The sequence below is a fragment of the Xyrauchen texanus genome, chromosome 23 (genome assembly GCF_025860055.1).
Source record: "Xyrauchen texanus isolate HMW12.3.18 chromosome 23, RBS_HiC_50CHRs, whole genome shotgun sequence".
NCBI classification, from domain to species: Eukaryota; Metazoa; Chordata; class Actinopteri; order Cypriniformes; family Catostomidae; genus Xyrauchen; species Xyrauchen texanus.
This window is the reverse complement of record NC_068298.1, coordinates 4,243,005-4,263,585: the sequence shown is the minus strand read 5'-3', so window position 1 is coordinate 4,263,585 and position 20,581 is coordinate 4,243,005. Positions and strand designations below refer to the sequence as shown.

At 39.2% G+C, this 20,581-nt stretch overlaps 1 pseudogene; it reads right to left on the bottom strand.

Moving 5' to 3' along the window:
• LOC127663033 (long-chain-fatty-acid--CoA ligase 1-like) overlaps nt 1-20,581 on the bottom strand; it is a 36,670-nt pseudogene that overhangs the window by 5,968 nt on the left and 10,121 nt on the right.

Here is a 20,581-nt window from a genome sequence, read left to right as displayed (position 1 = left end):
GCCTGAAACACCTCCCTAGGGAGGCGCCCAGGGGGCATCCTTACCAGATGCCCAAACCACCTCAACTGGCACCTTTCGATGCAAAGGAGCAGCGGCTCTACTCCGAGCTCCTCACGGATGACTGAGCTCCTCACCCTATCTCTAAGGGAGAAGCCCACCACCCTTCTGAGGAAGCCCATTTCGGCTACTTGTACTCGTGACCTAGTTCTTTCGGTCATGACCCAGCCTTCATGACCATAGGTGAGGGTAGGAATGAAAATTGACCGTTAGATCGACAGTTTTGCCTTCCGGCTCAGCTCTCTTTTCGTGACAACGGTGCGATAGAGCGAGTGCAATACCGCCCCCGCTGCCCCGATTCTCCGGCCAACCTCCCGCTCCATTGTCCCCTCACTCGTGAACAAGACCCCGAGGTACTTGAACTCCTTCACTTGGGGCAATACCTCCTTCCCTACCTGGAGTACACACTCCATCGGTTTCCTGCTGAGAACCATGGCCTTATATTCATAAATTTCTTTAAATCGACAGAATTTGTGGCATGATGTTGATTACCACAAAAAAAAAATTTAAACTCGTCCCTCCTTTACTTTTAAGAAGGCAAAGAACGAGGTTACTGTGAGTCACTTACAATGGAAGTCAATGGGGCATTTTTGAGGGTTTAAATGCAGAAATGTGAAGCTTATAATTTTATAAAAGCACATTAACTCTACTTGTGTATTATTTGAGCTGTAAAGTTGTTTAAATAGTAGTTTTTACCATTGTTTAAGGGTTTACATCATTATGTCGTCATGGTAACGCGGTTGTAAAATCTGACAACATCACACAGAAAAAGTTTGTAAGTGACTTTCTCATAGTAAAAATCATGTTAAAAAACACAAATGTTTTTTTATGTCTTGTAGCTATACTTTTGAAACTGCGTATTTTAATGTTTACGGATCGGCCCCATTGACTTCCATTGTAAGTGTCTAACTGGAACCCAGATATTGGAGTGACAGGACAACATACATTTTTGAAGTAATGAACATTATGCCACAAATACTTAACTTGTATTAAATTCTGAAAATTGTGAGTGCTCATGATTTTATACAAACAGTATGTCTCAAAATTACAATACATTTCTTAAGAAGTAAAACTTTTTTTAATGGGGAAAAAAAATACTTAGTGCACCTTTAAAAGTTGTGACATCAAATCGGCATTAAGAATGCAGGTTTATATGTGCAACATTGTTACAGATTGTTCTAAATCTTCATTGTTGTTAAATAGTTTCTTTCCGAATCAGTTTTAAAATAGTGATGCATATTTATTAAGAGTCACAGGTCTTACCGGCAGCCAGCTGCCAATGTCTCCTGTATGAACCCATCCATCTTCGTCAAGAGCTTCCTGTGTCTTCTCTGGATCCTTTAGATAACCCTTAAAAACATTAGGACCCCGCACACACACCTAACAAAAACAAATAAAAGAACCAGTCAAATGTGTGAACACATACATTAAAACATGATGCTTAAACACACACACACACACACACACACACACACACACTCTCTCACACACACACACACACACTCACTCTCGCTCACACACACACACACACACTCACACTCTCTCACACACACACACACACACTCACACTCTCTCACACACACTCTCACTCACACACACAAACACAAACACACACACACTCACACAAACAAACAAACACACACACAAACAAACACACTCTCTCACACTCACACACACACACTCTCTCACACACTCTCTCTCTCTCTCTCTCTCTCTCTCTCTCTCTCTCTCTCTCACACACACACAAACACACACTCTCACACACACTCTCACACACTCTCACACACACTCTCACACACACTCTCACACACACACTCTCACACACACACTCTCACACACACTCTCTCACACACACGCTCTCACACACACGCTCTCACACACACGCTCTCACACACACGCTCTCACACACACGCTCTCACACACTCTCTCACACACACACTCTCTCACACACACTCTCTCACACACACTCTCTCACACACCTCTCCCTCTCCGTTAGTGGCGTAGTAGTTCATGTCTCCCACATCCACTAGTTTGATGTCATTACAGGGTAGTGGAGCACCAACATGACCTGCAATGACATAAAACATGTTGAAACAGTTGACATAAGCATAAAGAAGTGTACGTGTGTGCATGTGTGTGTGTTACCTGCTGTCCAGTCTCCTGGCACTGTAGTTGTGCTGCCCGCGGTGCATTCGGTCTGTCCGTACCCTTCGTAAAACTGAAGAGAGAACGTACTCACGTCAAACAACAAGCCACTTAAATCAAAACAGTCTCAGGTTTGCTAAAATGTGTATGTGAAAAAGGTGTGTGTGTGTGTGTGTGTTAACTTCCTCATAATAACCTATAAATACTTTGTAATTCTTAAAATCTTCTCTAAGTGAGAGTCTCTCACCTGGCAGCCCAATGCAGCCCTTAGGAAGGTGAGAACAGGGGCTGAAATGGGCGCAGCTCCAGTGATCATCATCCGAACATGACCTCCAACGCTGGCCTGCAGGGAGCAGCAGAGACTTTAGTTACACATCATGAAATGAAACGGCATTCAATGGCATACTTCAGAGTGAAACAGAATATTAGCGGGTAATAAAAGTGAGGCGGGGCTTGATTTAATCCATCGGGATATTATTGGGTCATGTATGTAAAACATGTTAGACCATGATATTATTGGTACTTTTGCTTTCATTCACTTTTACTTCTGTGATGTGTTTCCAAGTGAAACGCGATTTACAATGAGAACAAAATGCAGGTTGGGACTTGATTTGATTCATCAGGAACTGATTTCTTTGAGAACATTATGTGACATGTGGTCCGATGGGAGGGGTTAATAAGAGGGATTGGTGATGTCAACCGAAATTAAAAGCCATTTCAGGGGCCGAGTAGGTTATCACAATGTTAATAACTAGTTGTAATAACATGCACTGATGAATCATTCACAATAAAACCATTTCATGTTCATATTAAGAAAGAAAAGTGTGATTTAACGTTCTTTAAATTGCATCCGTGCATTACAACACTCAATATAATAAAAATGACTCACACAACAGCTGTTTCTAAAAGGGCGGTCAACAGATAGATATAAATTAATTAAACTAATCGCTTATATCAATATATTTACATTTACATTTATGCATTTGGCAGACGCTTTTATCCAAAGTGACTTACAGAGCTCTTATTACAGGGACAATCCCCCCGGAGCAACCTGGAGTTAAGTGCCTTACTCAAGGACACAATGGTGGTGGCTGTGGGGATCGAACCAGCAACCTTCTGATTACCAGTTATGTGCTTTAGCCCACTACACCACCACCATCTCCAATATATGTGAGAAAGGCCCGCAAAAAAATTCTATATAAAGAGATAACATGGTAAGTAATAATTTGTAAATATTATTTAATATAATTATATATATATATATAATAATTCAGATAATGTAAAATACATTACATCATTGTGGCACGCAAGTAAAGCATTGAATAGGCGATGCAAAAGTGGCTTTAGATGCTCTCTCCCGCACGATCCTCTGCAGTCGACCTTTAACCCTCACGGAGGCTTGATTAGCCTAATACGGGACCGGGTGTGTATGATCACGACCCGACCCCGCCCTCCGCCCTGCCACAATACTCTACTGTGATCATAATCAGGAGACATCACCTGGACTTTCTTGAAGATGATTTTGTCCCACACACTGTCTCTTCTCATGATTCCACTCATCATCTCTGCCTCTTTCCTCCTGAACGCAAACTCCAGAATCCTTCTCTTCAGAGGACTGTTGGCCTGTCCGTAGATCTGCAAGAGTATTTACAACATTACAACTACACCACAGAGTCTAAAACAAACACAGCAAGAGGACAAACACATTTGACATCCAAGATCACAGATGACACTGTGATTGTTAAAAGATATTTTGATCACTTATGGCCATTTTTTTCTCTTTTGCACATTTTAAAATAATAGATGCAATCAATACAATGACAAAAATAACAAATGGTTGTATTGTAAAAATCAAAGCTACCCTATACAGTATTTCAGCATGTTCGAAGTACAGTAGCCACTCTATGTTAAAGATCACGAGGTCAAGAGTGTCCAGAACGGTAGTGTGCAAAATGCTGTTTCTGACCTTATCAAACATGCGGTTCAGCAAACGAGGAACGACAGGGAATATGGTGGGCTTCAAGGTCGTGAGGTCATCCATCAAAGCCCGAATGTCACCCTGGAAGTATCCGATACGTGCACCGTGTAGCAGAACTACACCCTGAGGGGGTGAAACACATTGCATGCATTTTGTTGTTGTTGTTTTAAAAAAATATATATTTTCTTGCAAAAAACAGACCTCATTACTACAATCGAAAGCAAATGTAGAAAATTATGTTTAAATATTCCTTTTTTAGGCATTTCCATGTTGCGTGACGTGATTCATTGAAAGGAATGAATCAAAGGTTTATTATTATTAAAAAGTTTTGTGGTTAAAGTGAGCCAGACATGTTGGCCCTGTTGGCCTGCCTTGCCATATATCATGAGAAGAGGGAATTGTTTTTATATATATGCCATTGACACAGCTCTTCATTGCATTAATTAATTTACTAAAAATATGAAATATTTATTAAATTACATATTGTTCTAATACACAAATTCACTAATTTACCAAAAGAAAATGGTAAATACTTTATTTTATTTACTGAATCTGTATAATCTAAATATTTGTATTAATTAAAATACCAATATTTTTAAATACTGACATTGAAATATTCACTCAATAATCTAAAAATATTTATAAATAAATACAAATATTTTTGAATACTGACATTAAAATATCCATTAAATAATTAAAAATATTTATAAATAAAAATATCAATATTTTTGAATATTGACATTGAAATATCCATTAAATAATCAAAAAATATTTATAAATAAAAATATCAATATTTTTGAATATTGACATTGAAGTATACATTAAATAATCTAAAAATATTTATAAATAAAAATATCAATATTTTTGAATTTTGACATTGAAATATCAATTAAATAATCTATAAATATTTATAAATAAAAAATATATATTTTGGAATATTGACATTGAAATATTCATTAAATTATATAAAAATATTTATAAATAAAAATATCAATATTTTTGAATATTGACATTGAAATATCCATTAAATAATCTAAAATATTTATAAATAAAAAATACATATTTTTGAATATTGACATTGAAATATCCATTAAATAATCTAAAAATATTTATAAATAAAAAATACATATTTTGGAATATTGACATTGAAATATCCATTAAATAATCTAAAAATATTTATAAATAAAAAATACATATTTTGAATATTGACATTGAAATATCCATTAAATAATCTAAAAATATTTATAAATAAAAATAAACATATTTTTGAATATTGACATTGAAATATCAATTAAATAATCTAAAAATATTTATAAATAAAAAAACATATTTTTGAATATTGACATTGAAATATCAATTAAATAATCTAAAAATATTTATAAATAAAATATATATATTTTTGAATATTGACATTGAAATATCCATTAAATAATCTAAAAATATTTATAAATAAAAATAAACATATTTTTGAATATTGACATTGAAATATCCATTAAATAATCTAAAAATATTTATAAATAAAAATAAACATATTTTGGAATATTGACATTGAAATATCCATTAAATAATCTATAAATATTTATAAATAAAAATAACACATATTTTGGAATATTGACATTGAAATATCCATTAAATAATGTAAAAATATTTAGAAATAAAAATAAAAATATTTATGAATATTGACATTGAAATATCAATTAAATAATCTATAAATATTTATAAATAAAAAATATATATTTTTGAATATTGACATTGAAATATCCATTAAATAATCTAAAAATATTTATAAATAAAAATATCAATATTTTTGAATATTGACATTGAAATATACATTCAATATCGATATCAAAATCAATATATGCAATTTGTGCAATAATGTCTGCATGTGTGACATTGACGCTAAATCAATTCAATCACTGAATAATGATGCTTCTAGACTGCACATTTAATCAATTTCACATAACAGACAGACATTTGTCTCTAAATATGTCTCTTTTAGATTGATGTTTACCCACTAAAAAGTATGAATCATATTTTCTAAGGGTGCAAAATCAATTAAAAGACTTGAAATAAAAATATGGCAGATGCAAATAAGATTCTTCCTCATATGCTTTAAGATAAACTATCACGTTCTCAGTTTTGCATGCTTTCTAAAATGTTCCCAGAAATGTCAAATGAATTAAGTAAAGTGGATCCCTCCCTAATGGCATGCACATACCTGTACGACTCTCTCGAACATGTGTGCCAGGGGCAGGTAAGAGATGTGAGTGTCCTGCGGGCCGAAGGGACAACTGCTCTGGAAGATAACAGCCACAAACAAAATGTCAAACGACATTGTTTAATTTGACCATTTTTTATATTTCTTATTACACGACTACTTACCAAATACATAAAATGCTTTAAACTAGAATCGATATTTCATTTTCATGTATTTATTATTTGAGAAGAAAGAGAGAGGGTGGAGTGATACAAGAGACGTGGGACTTTCATGTTGCATGAGACAGCAGTCAATTATAATTGTGTGGTCATTAATCAAACCTGTTTGACCACAGAATGTCGTGATTGAGCAACCAGAGTCGAGTGTTTCTTCAGAGAGTGTATTTACCTGTGTGACTTTGATAAAAGCAGCTGTGTTGGACACTGACGTTTTTGTGAGTAAGTATTGCTCCTTTGGGGTTTCCTATGAGAGAGAGACAGAAGAGATGATGTTGTTTCCATCGCAACACTTCAAATCGAATCAAATATGGCCGACTTCTCTTTGGAAACAGACATGTACACAAACACACACAAACATCATACCAGTGGTTCCACTTGTGAAACAAATTATAGCCAAGTCATCGGGCTTGGGAGGCTGCAAAAATAGGAGAATTTAAATGAACACAGACATGAAGGTATAGTGAATGCATATGTACAGAAATATAAACATCTATTAATTGAATGCATATGTAGTATATTAAATCATCATATATGAATAAGGTATAAATCTAGAGAATTTAAGCAATACTTGAGAAAGGAAATCACACACTAAACGTTTTACGATATCCAAAATGGAAATGATAAAATGGATTGGTTCGATTCTTAATTCTGATTGGATGAGCTGTTTTATTCTATAATAATGTGCCACGCTTCTACGTTGCTTGGCAACCAGTTAGGAGGGTGAACAATATTACTTGGCGGAAGACTTTTTATTTTTATTGTTATTTCTAATGATTATTAATGATAAATGTTTATTGTTAATGTGTCTTTTATCATATTGCAGGTGTTTTATAAAAGCATTAAATCTACATATTGCTAGTATTAATGAGCAACTGATAGAAAAACATCAGTACTGACCACAGCCTGCTGTCGATGAGTCTTACCGATATTCTGTAGGTGGAAGAGAAATGTATTTAAATAAATGTTAGGACAGGAAGTTTACACTGAAGACTATATGGGTGGGGTGGTGTGTATATATATACACACACACACACACACATACACACACACACACACACACACAATTATTATACTTTTACATGTTTAAATGTATGCCTTGTTAATCATCATAATTTAGCAAATCCTCCACAATCACAAAGACAGTCCTGAAATACACACACACACACGCACACTCACGCTCTCTCACACACTCACACACTCTCTCTCACACACTCACACACACACACACACACACACACACACACACACGCACACTCTCACGCTCTCTCTCACACACTTTCACACACACTCACACTCTCTTTCACACACACTCTCTCACGCTTTCACACACTCACACTCTCTTTCACACACACTCTCTCACGCTTTCACACACTCACACTCTCTTTCACACACACGCTCTCTCTCACACACACACACTCACACACACTCACACACACACTCACATTCTCTCACTTTCACACACACGCACACTCTCTCACGCACACTCACACTCTCTCACGCACACTCGCACACTCACACTCGCACACTCTCTCACACACACACTTACTCTCTCGCACACACGCACACGCACACTCGCACACTCTCTTTCACACACACGCTCTCTCTCACACACACACACTCACACACACTCTCACGCACACTCACACTCTCTCACGCACACTCGCACACTCACACTCGCACACTCTCTCACACACACACTTACTCTCTCGCACACACGCACACTCGCACACTTGCACACGCACACTCTCTCACACACACACTTACTCTCACACACACACCCACACTCTCTCACACACACACTTACACTCTCACACACACACTCACACACACTCACATTCTCTCACTTTCACACACACGCACACTCTCTCACACACACTCACACTCTCTCACGCACACTCGCACACTCACACACGCACACTCACACACACACACTCACACACACACACTCACACTCTCACACACACACTTACTCTCTCACACACACACACACACACTCACACGCACACTCACACACACCCACCCACACTCTCTCACACTTTCACACTTTCACACACACACTTACTCTCTCACACACGCACACTCACACGCACACTCACACGCACACTCACACGCACACTCACACGCACACTCACACTTTCACACTCGCACTTTCACACTCACACTTACTCTCTCACACACACACACACACTCTCTCACACACACGTTGTGTTTCCATGTTTTATGGGGACTTTCCATAGACATAATGGTTTTTATACTGTACAAACTTTATATTCTATCCCCTAAACCTAACCCTACCCCTAAACCTAACCCTCACAGAAAACTTTCTGCATTTTTACATTTTCAAAAAACATAATTTAGTATAATTTATAAGCTGTTTTCCTCATGGGGACCGACAAAATGTCCCCACAAGGTCAAAAATTTCGGGTTTTACTATCCTTATGGGGACATTTGGTCCCCACAAAGTGATAAATACATGCTCACTCACACACACGCACACTCACACACACACACACACACTCTCTCACACTTTCACACACACACTTACTCTCTCACACACACACACACACACACACACCTCACACACTCACACACCCACACTCTCTCACACTTTCACACACACACTTACTCTCACACACACACACATACTCACTCACACACACACACACACACACACACACACACACACATACACACACACTCACTCACACACACACACACACACACATACACACACACACTCACTCTCACACACTTATGACTCTTATGAGCAGGTTAATTTGAATCAACAGTGCAAACCACACAGCCCAACGAGTGTAGTTTGATTCTCGAATGAATGACTCTTATGAACCGATTCTTTTGAATCTACAGTGAGAAACATACAGCGCTACCGGTGTAGCCCGATACATAAGCAAAGTAATATGATTTACAAATAAACATATCAAAAACATTACAAGCAAACAAACAATGGTATTACCTTTCTTTTTTGGTAATACCATGGTACTATGGTACCACCTCTGTATTGTTTGTATGGCATTATGCTCTGCATCAGCTCTGAGTGGGTATTTCTACAAATAGTCATTTGAGTCAATGAGTTTACACGGGACACTGAAGGTAAACATTCAGCATTACAAGTCAACACAGCTGATGTGTGTGTCGTGACAGGGGTCACAGTCAGATACACGAATGACACCACATGCAAATAAATGTATCGATCTCATTCAGTAAAAAAACATTTGCTCCGAGAGTCTGTGGTTTATTCACCTCTATGTCTTGCAGACTGATGATGTCGATGTCACACTGCTGTCCTCGGCTCACTAAATCAGTGTCAAACTCTTCCATGAGGATCAGGGTTTTCACTGTGTGCTGTCGGCCAGAAACACAATCAAACAGCAGCCTGGCTTTCTCTGGCACGTCACATATGACCGTAGAGATGCACGCTGCAAACACACACACACACACACACACACACACACACACACACACACACACACACACACTCATGTAATGAATGTTAAACCATTCAAAAGATATTTGGCACAAAGTCCCTTTAGGGTGAGTCAGTTCACAGCAATTTTCTGTTGCAAGTCACATGTGTGAGCAATACTAATGGTGATGCTTTCCTTAGCAAACACCATAATAAAAGACACATATCTGCATTCAAATCAATATAATGACTAGTGAAAATACAATCCTAAATGAAATGGGTCAAGTCAGAATAAAACAAGTATGATTAATTGACCTACTTTTGTCGATGATGTAACTTATTGCCTCAGTGCCCAAGGTGTCGTACAGAGGAACTGCTATCAGAGAATAGGTGTAGCAGGCCAACTCTGAAATTGTCCACTGGAGAAAGATTTCTGACATGAGTGACAAACTCAAAAATAGTCAAAGTAGACAGTGACGTAGGTTTCATTTGAACTTTGGGGGTGGGGGGAGGGGGCACACTGATGAGACAGCATATTAACATGGACTGTATCCTTAAATACTGCATTAGGGCTTTGTTATTTAATGGCTATTTTTTAATTATACCATGGGTCTGTCGAATGCTTGATTCTGATTGGCTGTCGGACGTTCTAAGGTGTGCAATTATTTGTCAAGTAAGCGCACGACTATGAAGTAGTTCCAAGTCTTGACCACATAATTGTTCCATATCACTTTGCGAAAATATTACAGTTATTTCAAAGAGCCATGCAGGCTACTACAACAAAATAACGAATTAAAACAAAGGCACTGGTTAAAGTAAATTGTTTAAGAACATCAAACTATGTCTATAATTTCCTACATTTATTTCCATTTCAGTTGAAAAGCGCATTTTAAAGATGTGCTATTCCTGACGAGAGCCACTTTAAACATTTTCTTGCTCACACACACGCACACACACACACACACACACACACACACACACACCAATGCCGAAAAGCAGCAAATCCTCCATTGCTAGTTCTAAAGTGACGTTTTCGAACTAGTCTCAGTTTCTGAGTTTCTGTCTTTCGAACCCTCAAATAAAATCTCACACACAAACTCACACACACACACACACACACACACACACACACACACAGACACACACACATACAGACACACACACATACAGACACAAACACACTACCTTATTACTCCAGTAAGTGCTCCGGTAAAGCAGCGAATCCTCCATTGCTAGTTTTAAAGTGATGTTTTCGTACTAGTCTCCGTTTCTGAGTTTCTGTCTTTCGAACCCTCAAATAAAATCTCACACACACACACAAACGCACTACCTTATTACTCCAGTAAGTGCTCCGGTAAAGCAACGCAAGCCACACAATCCTCCATTGCTAGTTCTAAAGTGACGTTTTCGTATTAGTCTCAGTTTCTGAGTTTCTGTCTTTCGAACCCTCAAATAAAATCTCACACACAAACTCACACACACACACACAGACACACACACATACAGACACAAACGCACTACCTTATTACTCCAGTAAGTGCTCCGGTAAAGCAACGCAAGCCACACAATCCTCCATTGCTAGTTCTAAAGTGACGTTTTCGTACTAGTCTCAGTTTCTGAGTTTCTGTCTTTCGAACCCTCAAATAAAATCTCACACACACACAAACACACTACCTTATTACTCCAGTAAGTGCTCCGGTAAAGCAGCGAATCCTCCATTGCTTGTTCTAAAGTGACGTTTTCGAACTAGTATCCGTCTCTGAGTTTCTGTCTTTCGAACCCTCAAATAAAATCTCACACACAAACTCAAACACACAGACACAAACGCACTACCTTATTACTCCAGTAAGTGCTCCGGTAAAGCAACGCAAGCCACACAATCCTCCATTGCTAGTTCTAAAGTGACGTTTTCATTCTAGCAACGAAGGCTCGAACTGTATTAAAGCAAGATGCTGAATCTGTGGCGAAAGCAAGCAGTTCCTCTTATAAGAGCGTTTTAGGGACAAAACCAGAAAATGTTGTGAGATAAAAGCCTGAACGATGTCTTAAGGTGTGATAATCGTGGTATAAGCAGAATAATTGACAACGGACCAATGAATAATTGAAAAATCATCCATACCAAGGTGAAACAGTCCGCTACATGTCGTGTTCGCATTAAAACCTCAAGTGTGCATTACTTTTCTTACACGTACTGTTTAGTGTCATAATACTTTATTATAATAAAGGGGGGTTACATTAGGTTTATTTAACCTACCCTGGTATTTTTAATGATAATATTAATAAGTAAATTGTAGGATTTGTTGACATTATATTTTGTGATTTCTCATACCTGATTAATTTACTGTCTCCAAAACATCCATCCCTCCCACACTTGGGGCCTCTAGCGGGCGAGGAGGCTTTTCAAACAGATAGAATAACAGAATAAGTGATGGGCAGCAGGGATATTTAGTGCAGGGAGCGAAAGAGTTAGCTTACTCACTAGGGCATTTCGTTTTCAATGAGAGAAGCACAGTCTTGGAATTTAGCGCCGGACCGAACTGATGCGGACTGAAGCGAGAGAAGTGCCAGTCTGTGTGGGTCAACGGTGTGAGGATCCGCCTCTGCAATTTCGGTTGCACTTTTGCTTCGAGCCACCATTCATTTCCGACCCTTGTCTAACACTTAAGAAATGGACTGAAAACATTATCATATGCCTAATGCACGCTCTGAGTAGCCGACGTGTAACACTAGAGGACAGAGCTGCACAACGGGGACAGATGTATTATTGGGGGGGGGGGGTCATGATTCACCCCCTTCTAAGCAGTGGGAGGGATGTGTATCCCCCTCCCATCTCCCCTAATTCTATGCCAATACAAATAGACATGCATAAGTGTAAAAACAATTCTCCTGGAATGGCCAAATAACAACAGATTTGAGCACAACTCTGACCTCTGGTCTGTTCTGAGAGAAGATACCAATGTAGGGGTCTCCATTTTTGGAGTGTCCTTTGTGAAGAAATGCTGAGCCCAAAAGCTCTGCTCGCTCGATCACCTGAGAAGGAGAGAAATGTAAAAACTATTCAATGAATCTATCAAAAATTGCTTTTTAAAAGGCATTTCACATCATTTGTACACTGTGCTAAAGAACGGTAAATAAATGATTGATTTTAAACTCTATTATAGATTATAAAACAGCAAACTTGTGTTATTAAAAGGGTCATGTCATGATGAATAAAATGTTCCTTGATCTTTTGACATACAAGAGGTCTTTGTACTATAAAAACATACTGTAAGTTTCAGAAATGAAAGCTTCCTTCTTTAATAGATAAGGAGCATTTATTTAATCCAGGCTGTGGAAATGGGCCATTTGGAATTTTTGGAACTTGTGATGTCACAAGGACCAAATACATCATTGCGCCCTTGGCCCCGCCCACCGGAGCTCAGTCACACTCACACAGGTGAAAAGGAGAGACATGGGCCTGTCATGGGAGATTCATCTACACCAAAGGGGACTTACACAGGACACCTTCATGTACTTATCTGGATTTAAATGTTTTTCTAAATAAACATGCACTAGACGAACAGCTTTGACCATTATCATGCATTTCACGTCACTTTTAAAAGACGCAATGTCAAGTTAGAACTCTAAAGTTGAAACCTCCGTTCTACGCTATTTCAGCGGTGCTGTTTCTTGCTGTTTTAAAGGCGTCCTGGAACATTTTGGCACCAATCTGTGCTATTTTTAATTGTCATTCTTCTGTAAACATGCACTAGATGGATGTCTTTGATCATTTTGATGCATTTCCGCTGATGTACACAGCCTTTTAAGATCAGTACAAGCACAACTTTTAAAAACACTTTGCTGCTTCGGTGAACGTTTCAATATATTCATATGAAATTTGTTGGATGTGGGTTACATTTCAATCCTAAATTGTTGTTTTATAAATGTTGTGGTCTTGTGGAGTTTGTTAATTTTCTCCAGATTGCATTTCAAATATGGCTGTATTGCAAGGGCTGCACGAAGTTAGCCAATCATAACAGTGGGCGTTTACTGTACATTGAAGTGTCAAAGGACCAGAGAGCATAAAACCGAGCTTTTCAGACAGAGGCTATGTTCAGACTGTAGGCAAATCTGACTTTTTCTCAAATCAGATATTTTCTAGCAGACTGTCCGCACTATTAATTGCAAGTGATCAAATCAGATTTGTGCTTCAGACATAACCAGCCTATCTGCATGGGTTGCTATGGTAACGACGTAGGTGTACCCACGTGACGATGCTTTCAAAACAGATGCGGGAAAAATGGAGGTACATCATCTCCCTCTCCAAATAAGCGCCCCGTCCAGTCGCAGTGCAGAACTCCTCCATCACTCAAGAAAAAGTCAGCGATGGAGGAGACTAGTAAATATTGTGATGTCATCGAGTTTTTACGTCACCGTTGTGTGTCACGTGAAATCTGAATTGAGCAGCCAGAGCATACGGACTGAGACGCATCTGAAATTTTTTTATTTCAATCGCATTTGAATTCACCTCCCAATGTGTTTTGAATCAGATTCAGAAAAATCAGATTTCATGTGGGGGTTTTTTTGCTGTCCAGACTATCAAAAACTCATCTGGATACAATCTGGATATGCAAAAAAAAACAACATATTTTTAGTGGCAGTCTGAACAAGGCCAGAGATCCAGAGACAGGGTGGAAAATAATAAAATATTCATAAATTATGACTGTTTTGATGCAAAAATATAAATACAAACTTTAACATTATAAGTGGACCTCAGGGAAGATAATACAATTACAAAAAAATAAAAAAAAGAGCATGACCCCTTTAAGTGTTATTATTAATGACATAGTGCACCAAGTAACTTATTAACTTCAGGGCTAAAAGACCAATAAATGAAAGCAACAATGCAAACACAATCAGCCAGCATCAGAGGGTTTTTCAGTGGCTGATGCATCCATCCATCCATCCATCTTCAACCGCTTATCTGAAGTCCGGTCGCGGGGGCAGCTGCTCCAGCAGGGGGCCCCAAACTTCCCTATCCCGAGCCACATTAACCGGTTCTGACTGGGGGACCCCGAGGCGTTCCCAGGCCAGTGTGGAGATGTAATCTCTCCACCTAATCCTGGGTCTTCCCGAGGCCTCCTGCCAGCTGGACGTGCCTGAAACTCCTCCCTAGGGAGGCGGCCAGGGGGCATCCTTACCAGATGCCCAAACCACCTCAACTGACTCCTTTCGATGCAAAGGAGCAGCGGCTCTACTCCGATGCAGATACCAATATTTTGAGATCTAATAATTGGATCATATGAATATATGAATTGGAAAGAAATATTCCATTTTCAATCTTGGTCAAAAAAATTACTCAATTATATCTGACTTTAAGAAGAGATGAACAGGGATACATAATTGTCATCATACCTCTGAGTAAGAGAGCCATTCATACGGCTGCTTTGGTTTTCGTGACCCCAGACAGGGACCATTATCTGAGAGAAGAAACATAAAGATGCTGTATCACAAAAAACAGCCTTTTAGCCATTTATTAGCAGTTTCTTCCCTTTTTTATCTTCTACTAGCACATAACAGCTGTTTAAAGGAACAGTTCACCCAAAATAAAATTCTGTCATCACTCACTCATCATCATGTAGTTCCAACTTAAGAATATTTGTGCTATTTTCCATGACACGAAAGCACACAATGACCACTAGGGATGGGACGATATGGTTTTCTCATGATTCGGTTCGATATACTGTACACTATTAGGTTCACAATTACATTTTATCTCTATTAACACTTAAATGACAAAGTATGGTAGAAAATTATGTTTATTTATAAAAAAAAAACATTTAGCACAAAAAGCAGATTATTATTTCTCAACAAAATGAAGTTATTTAATACACAATATAAATGTGATCTATTTTTTAGTCTATTAATTTTTTTTTATAATTTGTCAGGGTTATTATAATCACATTTTAAAATTAAAATGTTAACTTATAATATACAAATTCTACAATCTTTGAATTAATATTATTTCATGAAATTGTATATACAATAATGATATGAGCTGTCAATGTTTGAAACAATTTGTACAATTTACAATAACAACATTTAGTTTACATTCATCAAATAATGGTACTGTTACTTTAAGAGTTTAACGTGCATCTCACAGACTTGCACAGGTATTCCGGTTTATCTACTAATGAGAGAAAGGTCTTGGGTTTTTAGCGCATTTGTGCTATTTTTGATTAAAATTAATAGTTCTTTTTGCTTTTTTTATCTGATGGTAAAGAAAAGAAAGGATATCAAAATACACATTATTCAATATAAGTGAAGTGCAGGATTTCATCTTTGATGGACACACATTACACGGAAGAAACGGTCCGTTTTAATTTCAAGCACTTTTCAACAAAACAAGGCAATTTTCCAGTACTTCAATTCTTAAAAGCTCATTTCAAGCACTTTAAAGGGATAGTTCACCCAAAAATGTAAATTCTCTCATTATTTACTCACCCTTATGATACCCCAGATCTGTATATCTTAACTCAGTAGGTCTTTAAAATGCAAGTGAATGGAGGTGTGGCAAGGCGGAGGGCGGGGCCGGGTTGTGATTATACACACTCGGTCCCTTATCAGGCTAATTAAGCCTCCGAGAGGGATAAAGGCCGATGGCAGACGGTAGTGCGACGAGAGAGAGATAGTTTATGGACATGTCCGTCATGTGTGTGTTTGTCTTTTTAAGTTAATCATTAAAAATATTATTTATATTGCCAAGCCGGTTCTCGCCTCCTCCTTCCCATTTATCTATGTTACACTGGAGCAGAAACCCAGGAAGGAGGAGGGATGCCTGTCACGGAGTCCTCGACACTGCTGTCCACCCAGGGGAGCGCCGCTGCCATCCACCGGGGGAGGGAGTAGACCGAGTGCCCGGACGCGGTGAACGGCCACTGTCCGCGAGGCGAGTGGGGACTGGACTCCCCGACCGCCTGGAGTGATGGAGCCGCTGCCAGGGGCGGAGGAGAGCCCTGTCATCCCCCAGAAACGCGGAGGGGTCGGAGGAAGACCGCCGTCCGCAAGGGGAGGAGGGAAGTGTTCCCCGACCGCCTGGAGCGGTAGGACCGCAGCCAGGGGCGGAGGAGTGTCCCCACGAGTCGCCGAGAACACGGAGGGGCGTTCTGACCGCCGGGGGTTGAGAGTCTGACTCCAGTCCACCCGGGGAGAAGCAGCTGTCGTCCACCTGAGAGGGTGGAGGAGTGATCGAGGACCATGCGACGGTATATTGGAGAAGCGGTCTCTTCTGTGAATTATTCGTGTTGCCATGATACAGATGAAATCTCATGTTCTCCGCTCGGTTGAGACAAGCACACAAACACACCATTGTGAGTAAAGAAACAAATAAATACAGATCTAAACTAAAACCAACCAAGCTACTGTACAGCGTTCCTCCTGCTCACTGACACCAACCGCATGAGGGCGAGTAGATGAGAGAATTCTTTTTTGGTTGAACTATCCCTTTAAGGACCTTGTGCAAACCCTTGGGATAGGGATTATGATGTTTGCGGCTCATTCAATTTATGATAAATTGGACAAAAAATGATTTAGTAAATTTCCAAATATCAAGTTTTTTCTCAATGTGGTTCATCGTTTTTTGATCCATCATCCCATCCCTAATGACCACGGCTGTCTAGTCCAATGGAAGTACCATAAAAGTAGCCCATATGACTTCCAAGTTTGGAACGACCCGAGTGGAGACCTGGTGAGTAAATGATTCATTTTTGGTTGAACTCTCCCTATCAGAAAGCATGACAACACTAACCAGTTTACCACAAGTTAACAGTTAAATAAAGCCGATTTATTGCTCTATCTATCTAGTTGAAATAATAATGAACAGAACATACTCGACACCCTCAGGCCCCTGAGAAAGCACTCGTACATCGTCTGGCCGTCTTCGTAGAAATGAGTCAAGAGCGTGCCACCGTTTAATATTGCAGACCGCCGAGCGAACTCTCCACCCTGAGAAAAGATACAACCAAACATAACCATAAACATTATAACAAATATTTACTCTGTGCTGATAATGGTTCAGTTAAAGGTGCAATGAGGGCTGGACTGGTAATCTGGTATACCGGGTATTTTCCCGGTGGGCCGATGCACTTTTGGGCCGATCAGGGGAGGACTGACCATGGAGAGAACCGAGCGGGCCGGCCGTGAAATGGTCCGCGATAAGTTGAAATGAGATGGCACGTTATGCAGAATGGGCCACAAAACGGTGCCGTGATATGCAAAAAAAGAACAGCGAACACCCCCGCTCAACCAACAACCCTCAACCTCAACTTTTGGGCCAGTTTCTATGTAAAATCCCGGGCTGATTTCTCCTCCCAGTCCAGCCCTGTGTGCAAAAGGCGATTTTTAAATACTGCACACATAATGCCCCTACAGCCTGACAGATATCACTGATGTGTCTTATTTAGCCAATCAGAGACAGCTTCTCAATCATTTTGTGTTCCAGATTGCTGACATCGGATTGGCTGACATCGGATTGGCAAACGCATAAAACCGCAGAAAGGATTTGTACTTACTGGCAGCTCTATCGACTGCATTTGCAGGTCGCAGGGCGGTTTGAGGGCTACGGGTCTGGTGGCATACCAGTACGCAGTCACGGCTGTGAACACGCCCATGCCGAGGAGAGTGTTGGTGGAGAAATTGTGGAGATAATCTCTCAACTCCATCAGATCAGGGATCCTCAACTGCTTAAACAGCTCATGTGCCTGCATGATGATCACCAACTGAATCTGTAGAGGACAACAAGGTTTCTATTAGAACATTACAATAAAACTCGGTAGCATTGTACAGTGATGATACAACATGATCAGACAGTGAGTTGGCATATTGTTTCCGAAACTTCCTGTACACAAGGATCGGCCACATTATGCCGACCTACCACAGTGTGTTTACCTTCCCCTATGGGGTAATATTAAGCATTTTGCGTCAATTACGCGAGAGACCAGGGTTCAAATCCGACACTGAAGCAGGAAGTAATCACGTTTGCATAATCAGTGATGAACATGATTCGGAAGTTAAATTTTTCCCTCTGACATAGAATTTTTTAATCCACTGATGGTTAGGTTTAGGTTTGGGGGTATAGTTTATGAAATATTCATTCCTCTTCACTGTTTTACAGCCTGTACAGCTGAAAACAACTTGCTTCACAAGTCGCTTTTGGCGCCCCTCTGTGGACATTTCACCCAGAAAATTGAGCTCACACATGGCCATACACCCAACAACGCTTACTGCTTTGGCCACTGGGGGCAGTGTTTCAAATGTCGGTATGCACCGACTGATTAAAGAAAAGTCAACACAATATACACCAATCAGCCACAACAGTACTCCCTAATATTGTGTAGGTCCCCCTCATGCCGCCAAAACAGTGCCAACCCACATCTCAGTTAATGTTCACATCAACCATCAGAATGGGGAAAAAATTTGATCTCAGTGATTTGGACAGTGGCATGATTGTTGGTGCCAGATTTACTCCGAATGGTGCCAAAAAATCAGGCCTTGACTTTAGTATTATACTATAAAAATCCTTTCAGGTGTTTTGAAATGCTAAATAAATAAAGCGTAGCAATTATTAAGCAATCTAAGTGAACTGTGGCATGTTATCTTTACAAAGATATACATTCAAAGGACAGGGTTTTAGGGATCAAGGGTCAAACTGATCAGATGTTCTGTAAAGTTATCTTAAACTGCTACCCGGTTATTCAATACACATGATCTTTTTCCTTTAACTGAGCAGAAATCGTCACAGCAATATCCCACCTTTTTAATAACACTCCACTATAAAATCATTAAACCTTATGAAACTCCACAAAGCTACTATTGGACCAAATCAGCACTAGGAAATAAAACTAGTGCTCAGATTTGTGCTCTACTAGATTAAATGTACAAACTGCAAAGCTTTCCATAATGAGGCAAAGCATGCAACATCAACATCGTTGGTTTTATTCCCAGAAGAAAAAAAACACAGAATGTAGGCAAAATATTAGGAACGGACAACCTAAGGCACCATTCACTTTCATTGCATCTTTTTAATAACTTCTAGTTATCGTAGATAATGCTCTATGAAGGATACGGCCTGATAATGGTTTATTCAAACATTAAGATTGTATTCTAATCACATTTACATTTAAGCATTTGGCAGATGCTTTTATCCAAAGCGACTTACAGTGCACTTATTACAGGGACAATCCCCCCGGAGCAACCTGGAGTTAAGTGCCTTACTAAAGGACACAATGGTGGTGGCTGTGGGGATCGAACCAGCAACCTTCTGATTAACAGTTATGTGCTTTAGCCCACTACGCCACCTAACTAACTAGTTTTAACAGCATTAAGTAAGATTCTGAGTCATTCATATTCAATGTGATTCAACCTGGAGCAGGAATTACCCCTATAAACTTTCACCAACTTCAATTCTTACTGCCAGAGGGCACATCATTCTGAGAAACTGCCCCGATAACAGTTCACTTCATGAATAAAAGCATGCATGTTATAGACTTCAATAGCTTTTTGTT